We start from the raw sequence: 23,215 nt of genomic DNA, 5'->3' as shown, positions 1-23,215 counted from the left end.
AATACTCTGGTTGGCCTTGGGGATGGTCCCAAAAGTCTCATAAAAGGGACATGAAGAGATCTAAGAAACCATAGATCAAGGTAAGAGCTTGATTACCAGAAAGTGATGAGGAAGAGGGACTCATTCTGGATCTACAATCACTCCTTAGCTCTTCCAACTCCTTTCTCTTCTTCTAGACTTCAAATCACTCAAGAACACACAATAATAGCTCACACTTTCATGGAGGACACTAGGGTTTCGCTCTGGACAGTGGGGGCTGTAAATGAAGCCCTAGAAATGGGAATGAGATGCTCAAATAGGGTGCCAAGTCCCGAAATTAGGGTTTCCCAACCCAGACCAAACTCGCCGAGTACACTAGCCGACTCGTCGAGTCGGTCACTTAACCTTGCACATGGATCCCGCTTCGGCTCGCCGAGTCATTCCTTGGACTCGACGAGTTGACTCCTTTGACTTAGAGATTTCCTTTCCTTTCTTGGTCTTTCTGATTCTGGGTGTTACAGCCTACCTTGTTAAGTCCAGGTTAGTGTGCCGGTTAACCACACACGCTCCACTAACGACTTAAACAAAGTGCAAAGTGTAATTTCATGGGTTAGCACCATATTCACATTTTTCTAAAGTAACTAAGATTGGGAATTTATAAAAACATTTAGTTACTTTATAACCATCATACTTTTAATGAGGATTAAACTCATTGTCTTACCCGTTCGACTAACGATCCTCCACCAGTCAAGGAAGCGGTGGGTGAGAGTGGACACCCATTAAGCTGCCATTTTATAGACAGCAACCTTATACCGCCCTTATAGACCGGCTTCGTGAATGAGGCCTACTAACAGTAAAAACGACTTGTTCTTATCATATATATATATATATATATATATATATATATATATATATATATATATATATATATATATATATATATATGTATATATATATATATATATTAACTTATAATATTATAAAGTATAAGGGTTGAATTTTAACTTTTAAAATTCAAGGGGTTGGAACTAAAGTTTTTAAGGTGACTTTACATGTTCCAAAACTTGAGGGCAAGTTTTGTAACTGTCAAAACTTTTCATCTTCATAACTTAGGAGTTAATGGTTTATTAAAATGAAAGACTCTTCATTTTATGTAACATATGTGTTCATTAATGGACTTTAAAAGAATGACTTTTGGTAATCCATAACTTGAGGACAAATTATGGATTCCATTAAAACATATTAAGATCAAGAATTAAACTAACAAACTATTTACAAATAATTCCTCTGATCTTCTAAACTCATAAGTGTATGAACATTCATATCAACAATTTCAACAATCATAAATAACACATACAAAACTTGAAATTTTGATAATAGCCATTGTAAATGGATTAGCATAACCATTACACCATCTAAAACAAGTTTTATAAGACCAAAACAGTTTAGGGTAATGTTTCTAGTCCATTTCCAACAGTAAAAATCAAAAATCTGCATTCAGGGCCTCCTACTCGTCGAGTGCAAGAACCTACTCGACGAGTAGGATGAAATAACACATGGACTCTTCAAGTCCCCCCATGGACTCGGCGAGTTCACTTAGCAGGATGCAGAAATCTTGAGTTTTTTCAACAATTTGCATCAAGTATCAAGAAAACAAGCCTAGGCTCTGATACCACTGAAGGGTTTTGAGCATTCTAACACTCCTAAGGTGTACATGCAACCCTAGAAACCTTGGATCTATGTTTTACTAAGATACATGCAAATTTGATTTTCCAAGGTTCTTAACCTAACTAGCATGACATGGGGAACTTTGAAACATAAAAGCTAGTAGAAGAACATACATTTTTGTTGCTTGGATTCCTTGAGAACTTTGTGAGCCTAGCACCTCAAATGTGATGCATCAAATGTTTCACACAACACCACAAATCTTGGAATAACTTTGAGAGAAGTACACTATCACTCAAAATCGGCTAGCCCTCTTGTTCTACACATAGTGCCGATTTTGGTAGCCCATGGGGTCCTTTTATGGCTGTGTCACAAGTAGGGTTACAACATGTAAACCCTAATTGACATGACTTTTCATATTCCATGATCCATGGGTTTTAGCCTCCATGGAGCACCCTATGGATTTAGCCCAATCCAATAAACCATGGATCATTAGCTTACTATAAAAGAATGGATGATTTACACAATCAACCCCATATATTTAATTAGTCTCCTTTTGATCACCAAATTAATTCTAAATTAATTCTTGATCAAAACTAATTAAATAATATTATTAATATATTAGAACTTATAATATATTAATAAACCATAAGTGTCCTTTCTCTCATTTAGTCTATCCAAGTGTTGTAATGCCATGCAACCCAAATGGACCATGCCAACCGGGTCAAGTACATTCCAGAAATAGTTATGAACTTAGACACCTAATCCAACAATACCATCATGTCATGGGCTACCCCACATGGTCTTTACATATAAATGCCATGGGCTCCCCCACATATGTTGGATTAGTGCCTAAGTCCATAACTATAATTGGTATGTACTCTACCCGATTGGCATGGTCCATTTGGGTTACATGGCATTGGAACAATTTGGATAGACTTTTGTGAGAAAATGATATTTATGATTTGTTAATATATTATAAGTTCTAATATATTAATATGAAATCATATTATTTAATTAGTATTGATCAAAGATTAATTTGGAATTAATTTTGTGATCAAAAGGAGACTAATTAAATATATGGGGATTGATTGTGTAAATCATTCATTCTTATATATGTGGGCTTATGATCCATAGTTCTTCATGTTGGGCTAAACCCATGGATACTCCATGGAGGTTTTAACCCATGGAGCATGAAGAATATGGAAAGACATGAGTTACATGGTGTAACCCTAATAACCACAATATATAAGGACCCCATGGCTCAAGAAATTGGCCTAGTGTGTGTACACATGAGGGCTAGCCGATTTGAGCATATGAACCCTTTCTCTCAAGTTATTCCAAGTTGTTGGTGATGTTGTGTGAACCATTTGAGGTGTCACACTTGAGGTACTAGGCTCTTAAGCTCCATGGAATCAAGTTACATAAAAACGTATGTCATATAACTTGTTTGTATTACCCAAGTATCAATGATTGTATGCTAGTTAGGGTAATACCTTGGAAAGTTCAAGTTTGCATGTATAATAGAGAAGACATAGATCCAAGGTACTTAGGATTGCATGTATACTATAGGAGTGTTAAAATGTTTAAAACCCTTCAGTGGTATCAGAGCCAAGGCTTGTTTTCATGTTATACTTGCTGAAACAACTTAAAAATCAAAAATTCTGGCTTCATGGGCACTGGACTCGCCGATTCCATGAAGAAATTCATCCTACTCGTCGAGTAGGTTCATACACTCGACGAGTAGAACCCCCTGACATCATATTTTCGACTTTTAAGGCTGGAATTGGACTAAGAACATTACCCTAGGCTGTTTTTGAAATTATAAACCTGTTTTTGATGTGGTATTGTTCATGTTAATCCAATTTCAAATATAATTGTCATAATTTCAAGATTTGTATTAGTTTTATGTTCATGCTAATTTCTTGAAGATTGATGATTTGAATTATCTTGTTCTTATGAGTTAGCTTAGATTAATAGAAAAGTTATGAGATAATGTGCTTTCAATCCATATTGATCTAAAAGTCATTCATAATATGTGTTTTTGTAACTTGTCCTCAAGTTATATGAAAAGTCACATTTATGATTATTAAAACTCATAAGATTTCCATAAGTTATGAAAAATGGAGAGTCTCATTTTTAAATGTTTTAAAGTCTTCCATAACTTGTCTTCAAGTTATGGAACTTGAAGAGTTTTTCATTAAAACTACTTTAAACACATAAGTTATGGAATTGAAAAGTTTTTGAATAGTTCAAAACTTGCCCTCAAGTTTTGGAATTTGTAAAGTTTCCCCTCATGAATACTTTAATTCCAAGTTAAGACCTTAGAATTTTAAAAGTTAAAATTCAACCCTTATACTTTATAGTATTATAAGTTAATAATATATATATATGTATAAGAACAAAGTCAGTCTTACCATTAGTAGGCCTCATTCACGAAGCCGGTCTATAAGGGGGGTATAAGGTTACTGCCTATAACATGGCAGCTTAATGGGTGTCCACTCTCAGCCACCGCTTCCTTGAATGGTGGAGGGTCGTTAGCCGAACGGGTAGGACAAGGACTATAATTCTCCCTTCATTAAAAGTATTAATGATAAATACTAAGTTACTAAACCTTTTATAAATTCCCAATCTTAGTTACTTAGGAAAATGTGAATTTGGTGCTAACCCATGAAATTACACTTTGTACTTTGCTTAAGTCGTTAGTGGAGCGTGTTTGGTTAAACGTCACACTAAACTGGATTTAACAAGTTAGGCAAAGGGTAACTTAATGTTTATCATAGTATCGGTGGAGCGCGTGTGGTTAACCGGCACATCGATTGAGTGGTAAATATTAAGGGTACCAAGTATATTTGCATGGTTATTCACACCTTGTTTTGTGATCCTCGGCATCCCAATCACAAAACTTGAGAGGGAACAATCGAGATTGAAACATGCCATTGAAAAGTTCAATGAATATCAAAAGATCTAGGAGTTTCTAATCCAATTAAAACCTAATAAATTATTTCGTTTTTCATGGTGGAAATTGGTGAATCGTCATTCTCCTACCTTCAAATATTTTATAGCTTGGATTACGGCATCCCTCTTCCAAGTTATAAAAGTATTGTGTTGTGTCCTAGCCTTAATATTTCATATTGGGTGTTATATTAAGGACTTTAAATCAACTATCTTGAATATCTCCCAAAAGATGTCTGGTTCAGGCAATTATGATCTTCCCAAAACTCTTGAAGATGATGTCCCGGAAATAATTCTTCACTCCCTCCACCTCCTCCAATTATTCTCCCTAACCCACAAGTTTAAGGTCACTCAAGCCCTATTGGCAAGCAAGGTCTATGTGTGCTCACATCTTGGAGATGAAGTCACATATTGACAAGCCGGGAGAGTTGGGTGTCAAAGTCTTGAGGAAGTTGGATGTTCAATCACTTTCTAAGTCACATAGTGAGTTCATTTGGGGCTACTATGAAACAGACTATGACATGACCCTTAATGATCTTATCTATTTGCTTGGTGCTACTGAATCAACAATGATTTGGAGGTCTGGTAAAGCAAATTTGATTAGAAGATCAACTTCCCAAACCTCCATGGACATTGACAATGGTAACAATGGATATCCAGAAAAGCTTTCTCTTCCCAATGGAAAGGGATCAACCATTTTCAACCCGGTTGACCAAATGGTATAGAGAAAGGCTAAGTCTGAGACAGTCTCATGTACCATTCCCAAAGATTCCATATGCTTATATTGCCAAAGGAAGGGGCACTGGTTGCGAAGCTGCCCTAACTACCTGAAAGATCTGAGAGAAGGTCAAGTCAAAAGTTTGACTTAGGTAAGTCCACTATCTAACTCTCTTAAGTTCCTGTTTGAAGATCCTTAATACATTTTGATGTATGGTAGGATCAAGCAAAGGGAAGGAAACTTAAAGGAAGAGTAAGCTGATTCTGATCGCGAAGATGGATTTCGATCGCATGGTTCGGTGATCAGAATTTTTGAGCTACTGCTTAAGAGTTGTGATAGATTGCTTAGGAATAGATAACAACATTGTTTTCATATGCATTTGCATTGTAAGGATAAGTTTTTCCGCAAGTTTTAAATAAAAGGAAAGTTTTGTTTTTATTTATTTTAAGTATCCTTACAATGGCATTTGTGAAAAATTGTTGTTTATATGATTCCATTGATAGCAACATTGAAAAATGGATTTGATTCTTTCATTTGTGGTGGTGTCTAAATTTACCAAATAAGGAAAGATTCTCATCGCCCAAGTTTCAGTTTGATAGAAACTTGGAATCATGCAAGTTGTATAGTATGATGAATGAGAATTTTCATTTTTGGAAAATTAAGACTAATTCCTTGTTCACATGTATATGTGAGTCAAGTGAAGGACTATGGGATCGAGTAGACATTCTTGTGCACTGGTCAAGTCCACCATAAAGATCGATAAGATTATTCGTCATGATTTACTAAAGTTCAGTAAATATGGTTATACTTACAAGTTTAAAGTATAATTCTGAAACATTAGAAAGGTCTCAATATATGGCAGAACGAATGAGAAGAATCAAATTAGACAGAAGGATAAAAGTTTCTCTAATCTGAAAAGATGGGAGAGTACTTTAGTATCATGTTTTATGATCATCTTAATGATTGTGAGACCATATCACAATTCATCCGCTAGGGACATCTTAGTGCATTCCTATCGCTAAGAAGAGGAGTCATGAATTATTGAAATGGTTAAATCAAGAAGGTGATACATACTTCCTTCCAAGACAAGTCTTAGAGTCATACTCCAAGATTGTAACTTGAGTGACACATCTTAAAGAAGGTTTTATTAACACTTGTCAAATGTAAGAGTAAAATGTGTTCTACTCTTATACATTTGAAATGGGTAAGTTGTGATGTTTTGGATAAAACAAAGACCAACTAAGGCCAATTGTGTGAAGTGTTTGTCTTGATAAAGAATTCGCACTATCTCTTGAATATTTGGCAAGTGAGTCTTATATGTCAATAGGACAGTGGGAGCCTAAAAGATCTTGAAAGAGTCTAATCAAGAATAAAACCTGTAGTTTATCACTAGCACACGACTTGAGGTCTATAACCTATCGTGTTGACATATTCATATTTCTATGTCCATTCCAGTTAAAGTTGGCTTTGCATGTGAGTTCTAAGAGATCTCAATTGGTTGCATAACAACTTGGAAGCAATGGAAGGCCCTTGTGCTGCCAGGTGGCAAGAAGTTAAGACCACACAAGTTCAATCCATATGAGTTTGGATCTGTCACTAACCTTGTATTGAGATTATGGTTTTGACAAATTCACATGGATAGGAACACATACATCATAAAATCTAAGTGTCATAAGGTTTCTCTTCGATTCATTAGAATGATGGTAAGGAAACGCTTTCACTAAGTAGATTTTAAGTAGATAGCAATTGTGATATTTGCATTCTCAAAGTCGTTAGTGGAGCATGCGTGGTTAACCGACACACTAACATGGACTTGTGAGAAATGGTAAAGATCTAAACAATTGAGACTATGATTATGGCATCCTTTTTCATAGTTCTAAAATTGTTTAGACACATATATGAGCTATCTAAGGGAAGGTGTATGATTTTGATAAAGTTTTATCAAAACATTTCAGAAGTCTGAACTTTGGTAAGAAAGTCAATAAAGTATTGATTTCTAGAAGTCCAACTGATTTCTGAGTACATGTCAAAGCTAGTGGGAGCATAAGTGTTATGCTAATAATTTTCATGTTAGTGGGATCATGATAATTATAATAAGTATTGCAAGTTAACATTGTTAATTATAGAAAACAAAAGGTTTTAATTGGAAAAAGTTGTTTTGCTATAATTAAGGGAGAGGAAAATATACTTCATTTCAAATCTAAAAGCTTAGATCGTGAGATTTTAATCAAATTTAGTCAAGTATATATATATATATATATATATATATATATATATATATATATATATATATATGAATGTTATGTTGGAATGGTTCAACATAAGGAAATTCTATATATGGGAACATTATTTGTGTTCTAAAATTCGATTATGATTACGGCATCCCTTTTCATAATCTGAATTATGAGAACTTGGCAAATAGAAATAGAAATATTATAGCAAATGACTGATCTAGTATCATGTATTTATGTGAGACATCATGAATCGTGTCCCATATGCTTCGGATATAGGATCAATTGCATGTGCTATAATATTCATCATTTCTAAATTTTCCAAATGCTCAGGTATTAAGAGGGGAAAAGTACTAGAACTGGATGTGACTAAAGTGATTAAGCAATTGTCGAGAACAATATAAGGTTTACCAAAGATTGGTTGCTGAGGGACAGTTGGAAGTATAGTGTTAATTTTTGGAGAGGAACATATTGACATATTCTGAAAAGAGGCAACTCTTGTTCAGGAGTGATAGTCAAAATGGGAATATGGAAATGTTCCCATAGGTGGAAGTTATTCATTAAATCTGTGTAAGATTAGGAAACTTAATCCAAGAAGGATGTTCAAAGCAATGTACTTTGAATTTGAGACTTCGTTTCCATGGAATGATCTCCATTGGAATACTCTGTAATGACTGTTGACAAGTCTTTGTGACTTTGTGCATAATCATTACAAAAGGATCAGTGCATATAAGTTTAAAATCTAACAAGATTTCGGTAAATGGCAAGAATTTGGAATTCTTGCATTTGTGGTAAGGATTTGGGATTGTGAAATGAGAATCATTGGAATTATGTTCAATCGATCTATTTCACAAAGTAAAGATCATAGACAAACGTAGTGTGCATACTTGGTATATGGCATAACTAATGTTTGGAAAAAACATAATGTGCATACTTGGTGTATGGCATGACTAGTGTTTAGAAAACATAGTGTACATGCTTGGAGCATGGGACAACTATTGTTTCAATTCAAGTATAAAGTTGATAGTTTGAAACAGTATGCAATGAATAATGTGTAATCAATATGGTGATAAATAAAAGGTGTTCTATTTATATTCATAAGTTCTGAGACCATATTGGCTTCGATTATTCTTGTGTTTCACTTTGCATGTTTTGACTTCCAGAATAACTAGGTCGTTCTTCCCGAATGAGTAAGTTATTCAAACCATCCACAGTCGGTCATCTGTTGGAAGTAGATATGAGTCAAGACTGTCATGAAGTTGGTTTGTAGATGTCCAAGGTAGTTGACATAGAAAGAGTTGCTGCAACATTCATGAGTGCTCATAAGTTCTGAGTATTGGATTAAACCCACGCTCATTTGACTCACTTCATGGATTTTATCACGAGTGATCAAGAGATGATAATATCTTATATTCTTCAAACCTAGAGATATGAGTTGTTGCCTATGAGTTGGTAATACATTGATTGTACGAAAACGCATTGGTAACTCGATGTTATAAAACGTGCCTTTGTGTATGATTCAACAAGTAGTAGAATAAGCATATGAGTCGAAGTTTATCCATTCCTTTTACCCTTAAAGGTATAAAAGCGATATCTGTGGGCCCCTCGATGATTTAGTGATGACACCCCGAAGTGCTTGGCCAAGCCTGGACTGATTTGATTTGTTCAATTAGTCGGTCATCATAAATCGGAAATCGGGAAACAAAAAATGGACACAGAGAATGATTATAATCCATGTCTTAGTCTATATGATATCTAGAATGGAGGAATATATGATCCCTTATCTAATGGACGCGTCATTGATTTGTTTAGAGTTCGACAACAGCTTTTAAGAGCTACAATTGCTAGTCGGGTTTTGAAGTCATACGCAATAATAGTTTTAGACTTATCCAAGTGGGAGATTGTTGGATTAGTGTCTAAGTCCATAACTATAATTGGTATGTACTCTACCCGATTGGCATGGTCCATTTGGGTTACATGGCATCGGAACAATTTGGATAGACTTTTGTGAGAAAAGGATATTTATGATTTATTAATATATTATAAGTTCTAATATATTAATATGAAATCATATTATTTAATTAGTATCGATGAAAGATTAATTTGGAATTAATTTTGTGATCAAAAGGAGACTAATTAAATATATGGGGATTGATTGTATAAATCATTTATTCTTATATATGTGGGCTTATGATCCATAGTTCTTCATGTTGGGCTAAACCCATAGAGTAACCCATGGATACTCCATGGAGGTTTTAACCCATGGAGCATGAAGAATATAGAAAGACATAAGTTACATGGTGTAACCCTAATAGCCACAATATATAAGGACTCCATGGCTCAAGAAATTGGCACTAGTGTGTGTACACATGAGGGCTAGCCGATTTGAGCATAGGAACCTTTTCTCTCAAGTTATTCCAAGTTGTTGGTGATGTTGTGTGAACCATTTGAGGTGTCACACTTGAGGCACTAGGCTCTTAAGCTCCATGGAATCAAGTTACATAAAAAGGTATGTCTTCTAACTTGTTTATATTACCCAAGTATCAATGATTGTATTCTAGTTAGGGTAATACCTTGGAAAGTTCAAGTTTGCATGTATAATAGAGAAAACATAGATCCAAGGTATTTAGGGTTGCATGTACACCATAGGAGTGTTAAAATGCTCAAAACCCTTCAACATGGTCTTATATCCAACTGTTGGATAAGGTGTCTAAGTCCATAACTATTTCTGGTATGTACTTGACCCGACCCGGCATGGTCCATTTGGGTTGCATGGCACCATGCATTGGATAAACTAAATGAGAGAAATAACACTTATGGTTTATTAATATATTATAAGTTCTAATATATTAATAATATTATTTAATTAGTTTGATCAAGAATTAATTTAGAATTAATTAAGTGATCAAAAGATAACTAATTAAATATATGGGTTGATTATGTAAATCATCCATAACTTATATAGTGGGCTAAGAGGCTCCATGGATTATCAAGTTGGGTTCCACTCATAGGATGCTCCATGGATGCTCCATGGAGTTAATCCATGGATCATAGAAATGAAGAGTCATGTTACATTAGGGTTTACCTAATGCAACACACTATATAAACCATGTGACATCTCACAAAATCGGTTACACTAAGGAGAACAAGAGGGCTAGAGCCGATTTTAGTGTGTTATACATTCTCTCCAAGTTTACTCCATAGCATTTGGTGTTGTGTGAAGCATTTGAGGCATCACACTTGGGGTAATAGGCTCACAAGGTTTCAAGGAATCAAAATCAACAACAAGGTATGTTATTCTATCTTACATTTAAGTTAAAATGTTCCCCAGGTATGCTAGATAGGATCATGAACCTTTGAAATCAACTTGCATGAATTTTAGACAAACATAGATCCATGGGGGGACTCGATGAGTCCAAGTGAAAATTCATCCTACTCGACGAGTAGGTTCATGCACTCGACGAGTAGGAGGCCCTGACAACAGATTTTCAATTTTTGTTGCTGGAAATGGACTAGAAACATTACCCTAAACTGTTTTGGTGCTTTAAAACTTGTTTTAGATGGTGTAATGTTTATGCTAATCCATTTACAATGGCAATTATCAAAAATTACAAGTTTTAAGAGTAATTTATGATTCTTGAAATGTTCATATTCATGTTCTTGAACTTATGAAGATTAGATGATCATAGGAATTGTTTGTAACCTACTTGGTAGTTTAATTCATGATCATTATGTGTTTTAATGGAGTCCATAACTTGTCCTCAAGTTATGGAAAACCAAAGGTCACACTTTAATAAAAGCCATTAAAAGAACACAAGGGTTATAAAAAATGAAGAGTAATCATTTTTAATACTCAATTAATTCATAAGTTATAAGAAATGAAAAGTTTTGAAAGTTTACAAAACTTGCCCTCAAGTTTTGGAACAAGTAAAGTCATGATTAAAACTTTAGTTCCAACCCTTAGTTTTTTAAAAGTTAAAATTCAACCCTTATACTTTATAATATTATAAGTTAATAATATATATGTATAAGATCAAGTCGTCTTACTGCTAGTACGCCTCATTCACGAAGCCGGTCTATAAGGGGGGTATAAGGTTGTTGCTTATAAAATGTCAACTTAATGGGTGTCCACTCTCATCCACCGCTTCCTTGACTGGTGGAGGGTTGTTAGCCGAACGGGTAGGACAATGACTTAAAATTCTCATTAAAAAGTATAATGATTATTATAAAGTAACTAAATGTTTTATAAAATTCCCAATTTTAGTTACTTTAGGAAAATGTGAATAAGGTGCTAACCCATGAAATTACACTTTGCACTTTGATTAAGTCGTTGGTGGAGCGTGTGTGGTTAACCGGCACCCTAACTTGGACTTAAGAAGGTAGGCAAAGGGTGACTTAAGGTTTTTCATAGGTCGGTGGAGCGCGCGTGGTTAACCGGCACATCGATTAAGTGAAAAAACATTAAGGGCACCAAGTGATTTGCATGGTTACTTCACACCTTGTTTTGTGATCCTCGGTATCCCAATCACAAAACATGAAGGGCACACTCGAGATTGAAACATGCCATTGAAAAGTTCAATGAATCTCAAAAGAATCTAGGAATTTCTAAAATCCAAATAAAACCTAATAATTTATATTTTGTTTTCATGGTGGAAATTGGTGAATCGTCATTCACCTATCTTTCAAATATGTTATAGCTTGGATTACGACATCCCTCTTCTAAGTTATAATATATTATGATTGGATCCTGGTCTTAATATTACTTTTGGGAGTTTTATTAAGGACTATCTCTATATCTAAACTAAACTTGTTTTCTTCTTTTCAGATGTCTTCCAACAATGCTGCCCCTGGCTCAAACCCTACTGGCTCCTTCTCTCTCATGAACCTTTATGGGAGAGTCATCTTTGATGGATCCAACTTTACTGACTGGATCTGAAACATCAGGATGGTCACTCGACACGAGAACAAGGAATATGTTCTCGACAAGAAGATTAAGGTACCTGAGCCAACTACTACTCCTGAGGAGTTTGCTGAATATGAGACACATGAAAGAGATGCTACAAAAGTGGCATGCATCATGATGGCCACTATGACAGCCGAGCTCCAAAAGTCCTATGAGGACTACTATCCTTTTGAGATGCACCAGGATTTGATGGACCGCTACCATCAGAGTGCTCGTCAAGAGCGATATGAAATCATCTCCTCTATGATCACACCCCGAATGAAAGATGGTGAACCCATCACAAGCCACATGCATAAAATGCAAAGGTATATGGACCGTTTGATGAAGCTGAATGTGAACTTCCCAGAGGAGTTGGCAATAGATATTATTTTGCACTCCTTACCATCGTGTTATGATCAATTCCGCATGACGTATCACATGAACAAGGAAGAAGTCACCCTCAGCAAACTTCAAGGACTCCTTAAGACCGCAGAATCGGGTCTTAAAGGTAAGTCGGTTGTGACCACTCCTAATACTAATCCAAACTCAGCACCTGTCCTGGCAATCGGGAAAGGTATAGGGAAGAAGAGGAAGAACCCTTCGAAGGGTACCAAGGGTAAGACTCTTGATGGCTCCTCTTGTAGCGGAACCAAAAAAGGTTTCGTTACACCTTCTTCTGATCCCAAAGAGGCTGAATGCTTCTATTGCCATGAAAAGGCGCACTGGAAGCAGAACTGCCCAAAGTACCAGCAAGATTTGAAGGATGGGAAAGTGAAACCCAACCATGCAGGTATTTACACTATCTTATCTAATAACTCACCCTATTCTAACTATTGGGTCCTTGATATCGGTTGCGGTATTCATATATGTTCTGATTTGCAGGGACTAAGAAGAAGTGAGAATGTGGAGCATGGAAAGATAAACTTGATCATGAGGAATAGGAAAGTTTCACCTGTCACCAAGATTGGAGTTTATACTTTGTTGCTAAGTAGTGGGTTTACTTTAGATTTGAATAAATGTTGTTATTCGCCAGAAATGGCAAGAAATGTTATTTCCTTTCATGCTCTGTACAAACAAGGTTTTACCTTTTCTTTTGATAATGAAATTGGTGGAATAAATGCTTTCTTTAATAATGTGTTTTATTTTAAAGCATTACCTTGTGATGGTGTGTATGAAGCTGTGTCTGTTGTAGATAATTTAGGAAATAATGTATTGTGTATTGATTCTGTTAGTGATAATAACTTGGATAAAGCATCATTATGGCATTGTCGTCTTGGACATATAAGCAAGAAACGCATAGGCAAACTCCAAAAGGATAGTCTTGGAATCATTTGACCTAAAGTCAGATGATAATTGCGAATCATGCTTACTTGGAAAAATGACAAAGTCTCCCTTCACTTGTACTTGTGAGAGGGGTGAAGGTTTGTTGGATTTAGTGCACACGGATGTGTGTGGACCCTTCAAAACTGCCACAAGGGATGCTAATCGTTATTATGTGACTTTTACAGATGATTATAGTAGATATGGAGATGTCTACTTAATCAAGCATAAGTCAGAGACTTTCGAAAGGTTTAAAGAGTTTAAACAGGATGTCGAGAATCAATTGGGCAGGAACATTAAGATGCTTCGATCCGATCGCGGTGGTGAGTATCTTAGTACTGAGTTCCTCGACTATCTGAGGGAATGTGAGGTTGTCTCACAATTGACACCTCCCAGGAAACCATAGTTGAATGGTGTAGCTGAGAGGCGTAATCGAACCTTGTTGGACATGGTTCGTTCCATGATGAGTCGAGCTACGCTACCAATCTCATTTTAGGGGTATTCCTTAGAGACTGCCGCCCATATCCTTAATCTGCTCCCTACAAAGAAGGTTGCCAAAACACCTCACGAGATGTGGACTGGAAAAGTTCCTAGTCTATCCCACATCAAGGTTTGGGGTTGCGAGGCTTTCGTGAGACGCGATACTCACGACAAGCTCGAACCTCGAAGTGAGAGGAGTATTTTCATCAGCTACCCACAGAAATCCTTTGGTTACCTCTTCTACAGACCTAGTGAGAATGTGGTCTTTGTAGCAAGGAGGGGTGTCTTTCGAGAAAGAGAGTTCATAAGCCAAGGAAACAATGGGAGGCAAATTGACCTTGAAGAAATTCAAGAGTCAAGTGGTGAAGGAACCTCAAACCCTAGCATTCAACTTGAGGAGGAAACTCCTGTTGATCCAATTGACGAATCCATACCTCTGAGGCGTTCCACAAGGGTTAGGTATGCACCTGAGCACTACTATGGTTTCCATATTACAACGGAAGGTGAGGCACTTATCAGTGATGAGACATTAGTAAGTCTGGATGAACCTAACAACTATGCGGAAGCCATGGCAGGCCCTGAGTCTGCTAAATGGAAAGAGGCAATGGACAGCGAGATACAGTCCATGTATGACAATCAGGTCTGGGATTTGGTTGACAATGTACCAGGTCGTAAGACAGTAGGGTGCAAATGGATCTTCAAGAAGAAGACCGACATGGATGGTAATGTACACACTTATAAGGCAAGACTGGTGGCAAAAGGTTTTTCTCAAACTCCAGGAGTTGATTATGATGAGACCTTTTCACCAGTGCCCAAGATTAAGTCTATTAGAGCATTGTTAGCCATAGCTGCATTTCATGACTATGAAATATGGCAAATGGATGTCAAAACCGCTTTCCTTAATGGAAAGTTGGCTGAGGATGTTTACATGAACCAGCCAGAGGGTTTTGTTAGTACAGAATACCCTAATAGAGTGTGTATGCTTGAGAAATCCATTTACGGATTAAAGCAAGCACCTCGCAGATGGAATCTTTGCTTTGATGAGAAAGTCAAAGAGTTTGGCTTTTCGAGGAGTGAAGATGAATCTTATGTATATTTCAAGGCTAGTGGGAGTATAGTTAGCTTTTTGGTACTGTATGTGGATGACATACTACTCATCGGAAATGACATCCCGACCTTGCAGGAAGTGAAGTCCTGGCTCGGGAAGTGTTTCGCTATGAAAGACCTAGGAGAAGCTTCCTATATTCTTGGGATAAGGATTCTGAGAGATCAGAGTAAAAGACTAATTGGGATTAGTCAGAGTACATACTTGGATAAGGTGCTGAAGAGGTTCACCATGCAAGATTCCAAGAAAGGAGAGTTACCCGTACAGAGTAACGCTAGACTGAGTAAGACTCAGAGCCCGAGTACCGAGGTTGAGATAGCAGAATTGAGTCGAGTACCTTATGCTTCTGCAGTAGGCTCGATTATGTATGCTATGACCTGCACTCGTCCTGATGTAGCCTTTGCTTTAAGCATGGTTAGCAGGTATCAGGGGAACCCTGTTAAGGCTCACTGGACAGCGGTAAAGAATATTCTCAAGTATCTACGAAGGACTAAGGACTGGGTCCTTACCCTTGGTGGGAGTGATGACTTGAGAGTTATAGGGTATAGTGATGCTAGCTTCCAGACTGATAGGGATAATTTTCGCTCTCAGTCGGGCTGGGTCTCTACCTTAAATGGAGGAGCTATCTCTTGGAAAAGTTCCAAGCAGGAGACAGTGGCTGATTCAACTTGCGAATCAGAGTATATAGCGGCGAGCGAGGCAGCAAAGGAGGCGATATGGCTAAAGAACTTCATTGGAGATCTTGGAGTTGTACCAGCTATTAAGGAGCCTATGGAAATCTTCTGTGATAGTAAAAGTGTTGTTGCCTTAGCAAAGGAACCAAGGGATCACGGGAGATCAAGACATATTGACAGAAAATACCATTTCATCAGACATCGTATAGAAGAAAGACTCCTCGTGGCAAAGAGGGTATCATCGGATGAGAACCCAGCAGATCCCCTTACGAAGGGACTGGGTAGGGTTAAGCATCTCCAGCATGCAAGGAGCATAGGGCTGAAGGATGATATTAGTTTTAGTAGTTAGATAATCTTTGAAATATGTAAAGTGTAATTGACATTTGATGATGAATAAAAGTTGTGTTTATTTATGAGTAAAGTGTTGCTATCTCTTGTCAATCGTTTACTATTATTTCTTTTGCATGTTTTGACTTCCAGAATATTTATGTTGTGTTTACATATTATTCAAATTATCCACAGTCGGCCATATGTTGGAAGTAGATATGAGTAAGACTGTCATGAGTTGGTTGTAGAGGTCTAAGATGTTGGACATGGCCTCAACACTCATGAGTGCTCATAAGTTCTGAGTATTGGATTCAACCCATGCTCGCTGGTATCACTTCATGGAATTTATCTGAAGTGATCGCGAGACGATAATATCATATAAGTCTTTAAACCTAGAGATATGACTTGTTAACTATGAGTTAGTTATGCATTGATTGTGCGAAAACGCATTGGTAACTCGATGTTATAAAACGTGCGTTTGTGTGTAATTTAACAAGTAGTAGAACAAGCATATGAGTCGAAGTTTATATGTTCCTTATTTGATTAGAAGCGATATCTGGGCCCCTCGATGATTTTGTTTTGACCCATGTACCGGGCCCGGTCAGAACTAAGTTGATGTGTTCAATTAAGTTCTATGTCAGACAAATCGGAAATCGGGAAACAAACTGCTGGACAACAAGTAAGACATTGTTCCATGTATTTGTCCGGCTGATATCTAGAACAGAGGATTATATGATCACTTATCTTAAATGGCGTATCATCATCTTCTCAGTTCCGAGAGACCTTGAAAGAGTTACGATTGCCGATCGGTTCCTGAAGTCATACTTGCAGTTATAGTTATTAGACTTATCCAAGTGGGAGACTGTTGGATAAGGTGTCTAAGTCCATAACTATTTATGGTATGTACTTGACCCGACCCGGCATGGTCCATTTGGGTTGCATGGCACCATGCATTGGATAAACTAAATGAGAGAAATAACACTTATGGTTTATTAATATATTATAAGTTCTAATATATTAATAATATTATTTAATTAGTTTGATCAAGAATTAATTTAGAATTAATTAAGTGATCAAAAGATAACTAATTAAATATATGGGTTGATTATGTAAATCATCCATAACTTATATAGTGGGCTAAGAGGCTCCATGGATTATCAAGTTGGGTTCCACTCATAGGATGCTCCATGGATGCTCCATGGAGTTAATCCATGGATCATGGAAATGAAGCGTCATGTTACATTTGGGTTTACCTAATGCAACACACTATATAAACCATGTGACATCTCCCAAAATCGGTTACACTAAGGAGAACAAGAGGGCTAGAGCCGATTTTAGTGTGTTATACATTCTCTCCAAGTTTACTCCATAGCATTTGGTGTTGTGTGAAGCATTTGAGGCATCGCACTTGGGGTGCTAGGCTCACAAGGTTTCAAGGAATCAAAATCAACAACAAGGTATGTTATTCTATCTTACATTTAAGTTAAAATGTTCCCCATGTATGCTAGATAGGATCATGACCCTTGGAAATCAACTTGCATGAATTTTAGACAAACATAGATCCAAGGTTTATTAGGGTTGCATGTACACTTAGGAAGTGTTAGAATGCTCAAAACCCATCACCAACTGCCACGGGCTCCCCCCGGGGCCTTCCATGCAAATATCATATAATCACTAGCATACCACTTAACATAAATCTAACTATCATGCCACATATCTCTATTACAGCTAGTGTACCACATAACATAAAATGGGCCGGACTTGGTGGCTTAGACCCATTGGTATGGTGAGAAGACTCACCTCTGTCCGAAGAATCTGAAAGCTGCTCTCCTAACAGTCCGTAACCACCCGTGTTGAATAATAATAACATTACTCAATGTTAGGATCCAATCCCAAGTCCTTTCCCAATGGCCCAAAAGTCTTCCTTAGTTAATGGGCCCAAAGTCCATATCTAAAATCATTAATGGGCCTCATGGCCTAATAAACATAACATCCATGGCCCAAAACAGATACACTGGCCCACTAACCCCAAAACATGACTAGGCCCAATGACTAATTGTGGCCCAAAAGCTCAAAGGCCCAAAACAAGTCCAAGTCCATATGTTGTGCGTACGCTTAGCATACCACCCTGGTACGCGCAGCGTACTGAGTCCTCAGGCAGTACGCGCGGTGTACACTAACTTACGCCCAACGTACTAACAGATTAAGCACTTTTTCCATTAAGTGCTTAATACTCGATTTCCTCACGTCTAATAGTCAGATCTAAGCTCATTAAGACGTCCTAGGGCATAAAGTTGGCGACTTTATGCCTTTGCATGTCTCATATGTTCCCAACAACCCATTAAGACCTTTCCAAGGGTCTTAATCCATGCATGAGGTCAAAACACCCATCAAGACTTCATTTTTATGCTATGAATGGACCAAGGGACCTTAGATCTAACCTTTTTAGCCTCTGGAGTTGCTAAACTCTCAAGAGGAGATTCAAAACCAACAAAAGGGACAAAACTAGAAAACCCTAGCTAGATCTAATGAATAAGATGGAAAGATCAAAGCTTTATACCACCAGAAGCTCCTCAAGGTGAACTAGATGCAAATTCTTGAAGCCCAATGCCATTCCAAGCTTGCTTGACAACTTCTGCTTCTTGAATGGACACTAAAATGGCCACAAATGCACTCCTTAAGCTCAAAACACACTCTCAAATGGTATTAGGGTTTTTAGGGACATTTGAAGGTGAAAGAGGTTGATTAGGGTGAGGCTCAAATGAGATAAGGATGCTTATATAGGGCTCAAGTCCGAAAATTAGGGTTTGGACATCCGTCATGTACGCCCAGCGTACGTGCTGCCCCTCCGCAATCATTAATATATAGTTTGCTAAGCGTACTCATGAGTACGCCCAACATACTTAAGGGACCTCTTATGCAACAATAATTAAGTTCAAGGGCTTTTGTGGAAATACATGAATTGGAGTGTTACACATTGGTGAGCCCAAATGGCATCACCACAAACTCGTAGTGCCCATACCAAGTCTTGAAAGATGTCTTCGGTATATCCTCATCCCGAATCCTCATTTGATGATACCCCGACCGAAGATCAATCTTGGAAAACCAAGATGCACCCTGCAGCTGATCGAACAAATCGTTGATTCTCGGTAACGGATAACGGTTTTTCACCGTTAGTTTGTTCAGCTCTCCATAATCAATGCACATCCTGTGGGACCCGTCCTTCTGTTTCATGAACAGGATCGGAGCTCCCCACGGGGAACTGGTCTGACGGATGAACCCTCGGTCTAGCAGCTCCTGAAGCTGCGTAGATAGTTCCTGCATCTCGGGCGGAGCTAGCCGGTATGGTGCCTTGGCTTTCAGAGCGGCACCCGACACTAGATCGATGTGAAACTCCACCTACCTCTCTGGAGGCACTCCAGGTAACTCCTCGGGAAAGACATCCCGAAACTCCTATACCACCGGTACGCTGCCCAAATCTGTCGTGGTCTCAACCCTCGTATCTGAGATATATGCCAGAAATCTCGTGCAACCCTGCTGCAAAAATCTCCTAGCCCTCGCAGCTGAATAGAGGGTTGGCCCCTACGAGGCCCTCTCTCCATGAATAACCAGTTCTCCCCTACTTGGGGTTCGAACCCTCACCAACTGGCACTCGCAATCGATCATGGCCCCATTGGCCCCCAACCAGTCCATCCCGACAATCACCTTCAGCCCTCGCAATGGTATCAGGACTAGATCAACACGAAACCTCTCCCCTAGCACATTCTGGACACATTCCCGATACACCCTCGCACCACTCACAGTGCGGTCGTCCGCAATCTCAACCTCAAGCGGGGAATCCAAAGTCCCCGGCGCATCCTGAAACTTCATGCTAAGGGCAAGAGATACAAATGATCGGGTAGCTCCCGAATCGAACAAAACGTGAGCAGACATACCATTAACCAAAAAGGTCCCTATACATAAGCATAATATACACATAAGCAATGCAATAAATGTAGAGCATGGAGATAAAATATGTACCAGCCACAACGTTTGGTGCTGCCCGAGCCTACTCGGTGGTCAACTGAAATGCACGACTCTTCGCCGCACGAGCATCCGCCTCAGCAGGGCGGCCATCGGTGATCCTCATTGTGGCGGGCGCAGGCGATGCCACTGCTCCTCCCCTTCCCTGCAACCTCGGACAATCGACCCGCTTATGGTCGGTCTGGTTGCAGTGAAAACAAATCAAGCCCTTCTTCGAGCAATCCCTGATCACGTGGCCTGACTGGCCACATGCGTAGCATCCCAAGCCTGCCGTCCGACAAGCTCCACTGTGCGGCTTACCAAACTTGGAACACCGACCACGGCCCTGCTGGCCCCTGCTGGAAGAATCCGAGGTCTTAGGCTTTTTAGCCTGACCTACTGCTGTCTGTACCTGCTCAGGATTCCGCTTGGTGCGGAAGTCCAACTCCATTTCCCGCTCCCGGGCCTTCTCCACCATCTCATTCAGGGTTTTGCACCATGTAAAGCTCACAAACTCCCGGATATCATCCCTCAGCATGGAATGATACCTTGTCTGCCTCATATCCTCGTCTGTAGCATACTATGGGATCCACAGTGCTCGTTCCCGAAACTTGGCGGTGATCTCCGCCACAGTCTCGGTGGTCTGCTGGAGGTCATGAAACTCCCTCACTAGTCGTTTCACCTCAGTAGGCGGTGCGAACTCCAAATCAAACAGCCTAACAAACACAGCCCATGTCATCTCAACCACACCAGCTGCTCCCACCTGGCTAGTCACCTCTCCCCACCAGTCTTGGGCTCTGTCTCTCTGCATACATGAAGCAAAACCCACATTTGCTGCATCAGGGCAAGAACTCTTGCGCTGGGCGTTCTCTATGTCGGCCACCCAGCATCAACTAACAATGGGGTCCCTGACCCCAAAAAACTTTGGCGCCCCACACGCCTTGAACTCCCGGAATGAGGGAGTTTGAGCCCCGACCTGGCCCGCAGCAATCTCGGCTCTGAATGCCCTGAGCCTCTCCTCCATAATCTCCATCATACCCTCCTTGACCGTCCCAAAAATCAATGGGGTAGCGTCAAGAATGCCCCTCTTCACCTCGGCTGCAATAATCTTGCACAGCCTCTCATCAATGGGCATAGTAGTGTCACCCGACCCCGATCCAGATCCTGATCCCCCTGCTCCAAATCATGTCATCACCATATTGTACTGCAATACCACAAAATATAATGATCAAGATATCCGTGGAGTGGATCCTCCTATATCGGTCCTCCCTGGAGCTTCCAGATCAAACATTGGTGCGGGTACAGGTCTTGTGCTTCCAGTAGTACGGGCCCAATACTACCTTCCACACCTACCTGTACCTTTCCCAAGGCTCTACCTGATAACTCCAATTCGTCCCAAAACAAATCATATCCCACCGACTACCGCATAGCTCAAATCCTATGCTATCCTAAGACTTTCTATACCCACATCAATCAGACCAATCATAACAGGCTGCCTTTATGCATGCAAATTATACACAGAAAAGGATCAAATAGACTTTCGAATAAGAGATTCTACCCTAGGACCACAACCAGACAAGGAACAGGAAATAAGGCCAAATCAATCATTCTAAGGCTATAAGCTCCTAACCGTATATAATTTTAAAAGCATACACATAACAAGATCTATACGATTATCAGAACTCAAATATCAGTATACCATGGCTAACATATTGGGGAACTACTTACTTGGCTCGGCCGATCACACACATTGCACTCTCCTATTTTCCATTCTTAAAAGTTTTTAACTTTGATTTTTTTTTAAAACAATTTTACCATTTCCTTAGTTTGAGTCCTGACACACCCGAGAGTGTGCCCGAATCCCTCAAACCAAGGCTCTGATACCAACTTGTAACGACCCAATTTTCAAAAGAAAATTTTCATTTTGAATTAGCCAAAACGCTTTCTATAAACCATAAAATCTCAATACAATTGTTTTCAAATTCATAACCATAACAATATTATTTCAAATCATCAGAGTGTCCCATGCCTGAGAGAGAGTGCATGTCGCGCCATCAAGCCTTGTCCTTGCCCTTGGGCTCAGATGTACCTGAAACAAATCCACAAACTGTAAGCTAATTCTTAGTGAGTTCCCCAGAGCATACCCCACACAATCCACATAAACACATAATCGTACTAGCTATAAAAGCTACATACACCACAACAGCCATGCATACATACATATAGGGATGCCGTGGGCTCGTGTCACACCCCCAAACCGGAACGGCGGAAACGTTCGGGGGTGGATGACGTCATACATAGTATCACAACAACTGCATCATAGTAATCATATTAAAGAAAACCACTACATTGAATACATACATAAATGACATTTGTCACCCCAGGCATTTGTGAGTCGTATAACCATGCTTGATATGACCTAGTGACCTTTACGACGGTCTTCAAGTGTCGGATAAATGACATTTGTCACCCTAGGCATGCCTGCCTAACTGTAGCTAGCAGTTTAGGTGTGGGATTGTCAATCCCGAATAGATCTATTCACAAATGTCATGCTCTCCCTCCAGGAGACTCTGGTTATACTATGATAGGATTTAATTAAGTACACCTAAGGATACAGTTTTGAAGTAGAGTCTCACAATTTTGTATAATCTAGTTTATGTATATTTCTGTAGTGTTCTCTTGTATTTGAATCTGTTGTATACTGTATAAAGTAATAATTATACTTAAATAATTATTAATTGTTGTACTCTTGTAGTAATGTATATCATAAACTAAATCTGTCATAGTTTATATATTTACCCATGTATGTAATCTGAA

Source organism: Lactuca virosa, chromosome 6 (assembly GCF_052849685.1).
Source record: "Lactuca virosa cultivar CGN04683 chromosome 6, Lactuca_virosa_CGN04683_v6, whole genome shotgun sequence".
NCBI classification, from domain to species: domain Eukaryota; kingdom Viridiplantae; phylum Streptophyta; class Magnoliopsida; order Asterales; family Asteraceae; genus Lactuca; species Lactuca virosa.
The sequence above is the reverse complement of the archived record's forward strand: the minus strand, read 5'-3'. Positions refer to the sequence as shown.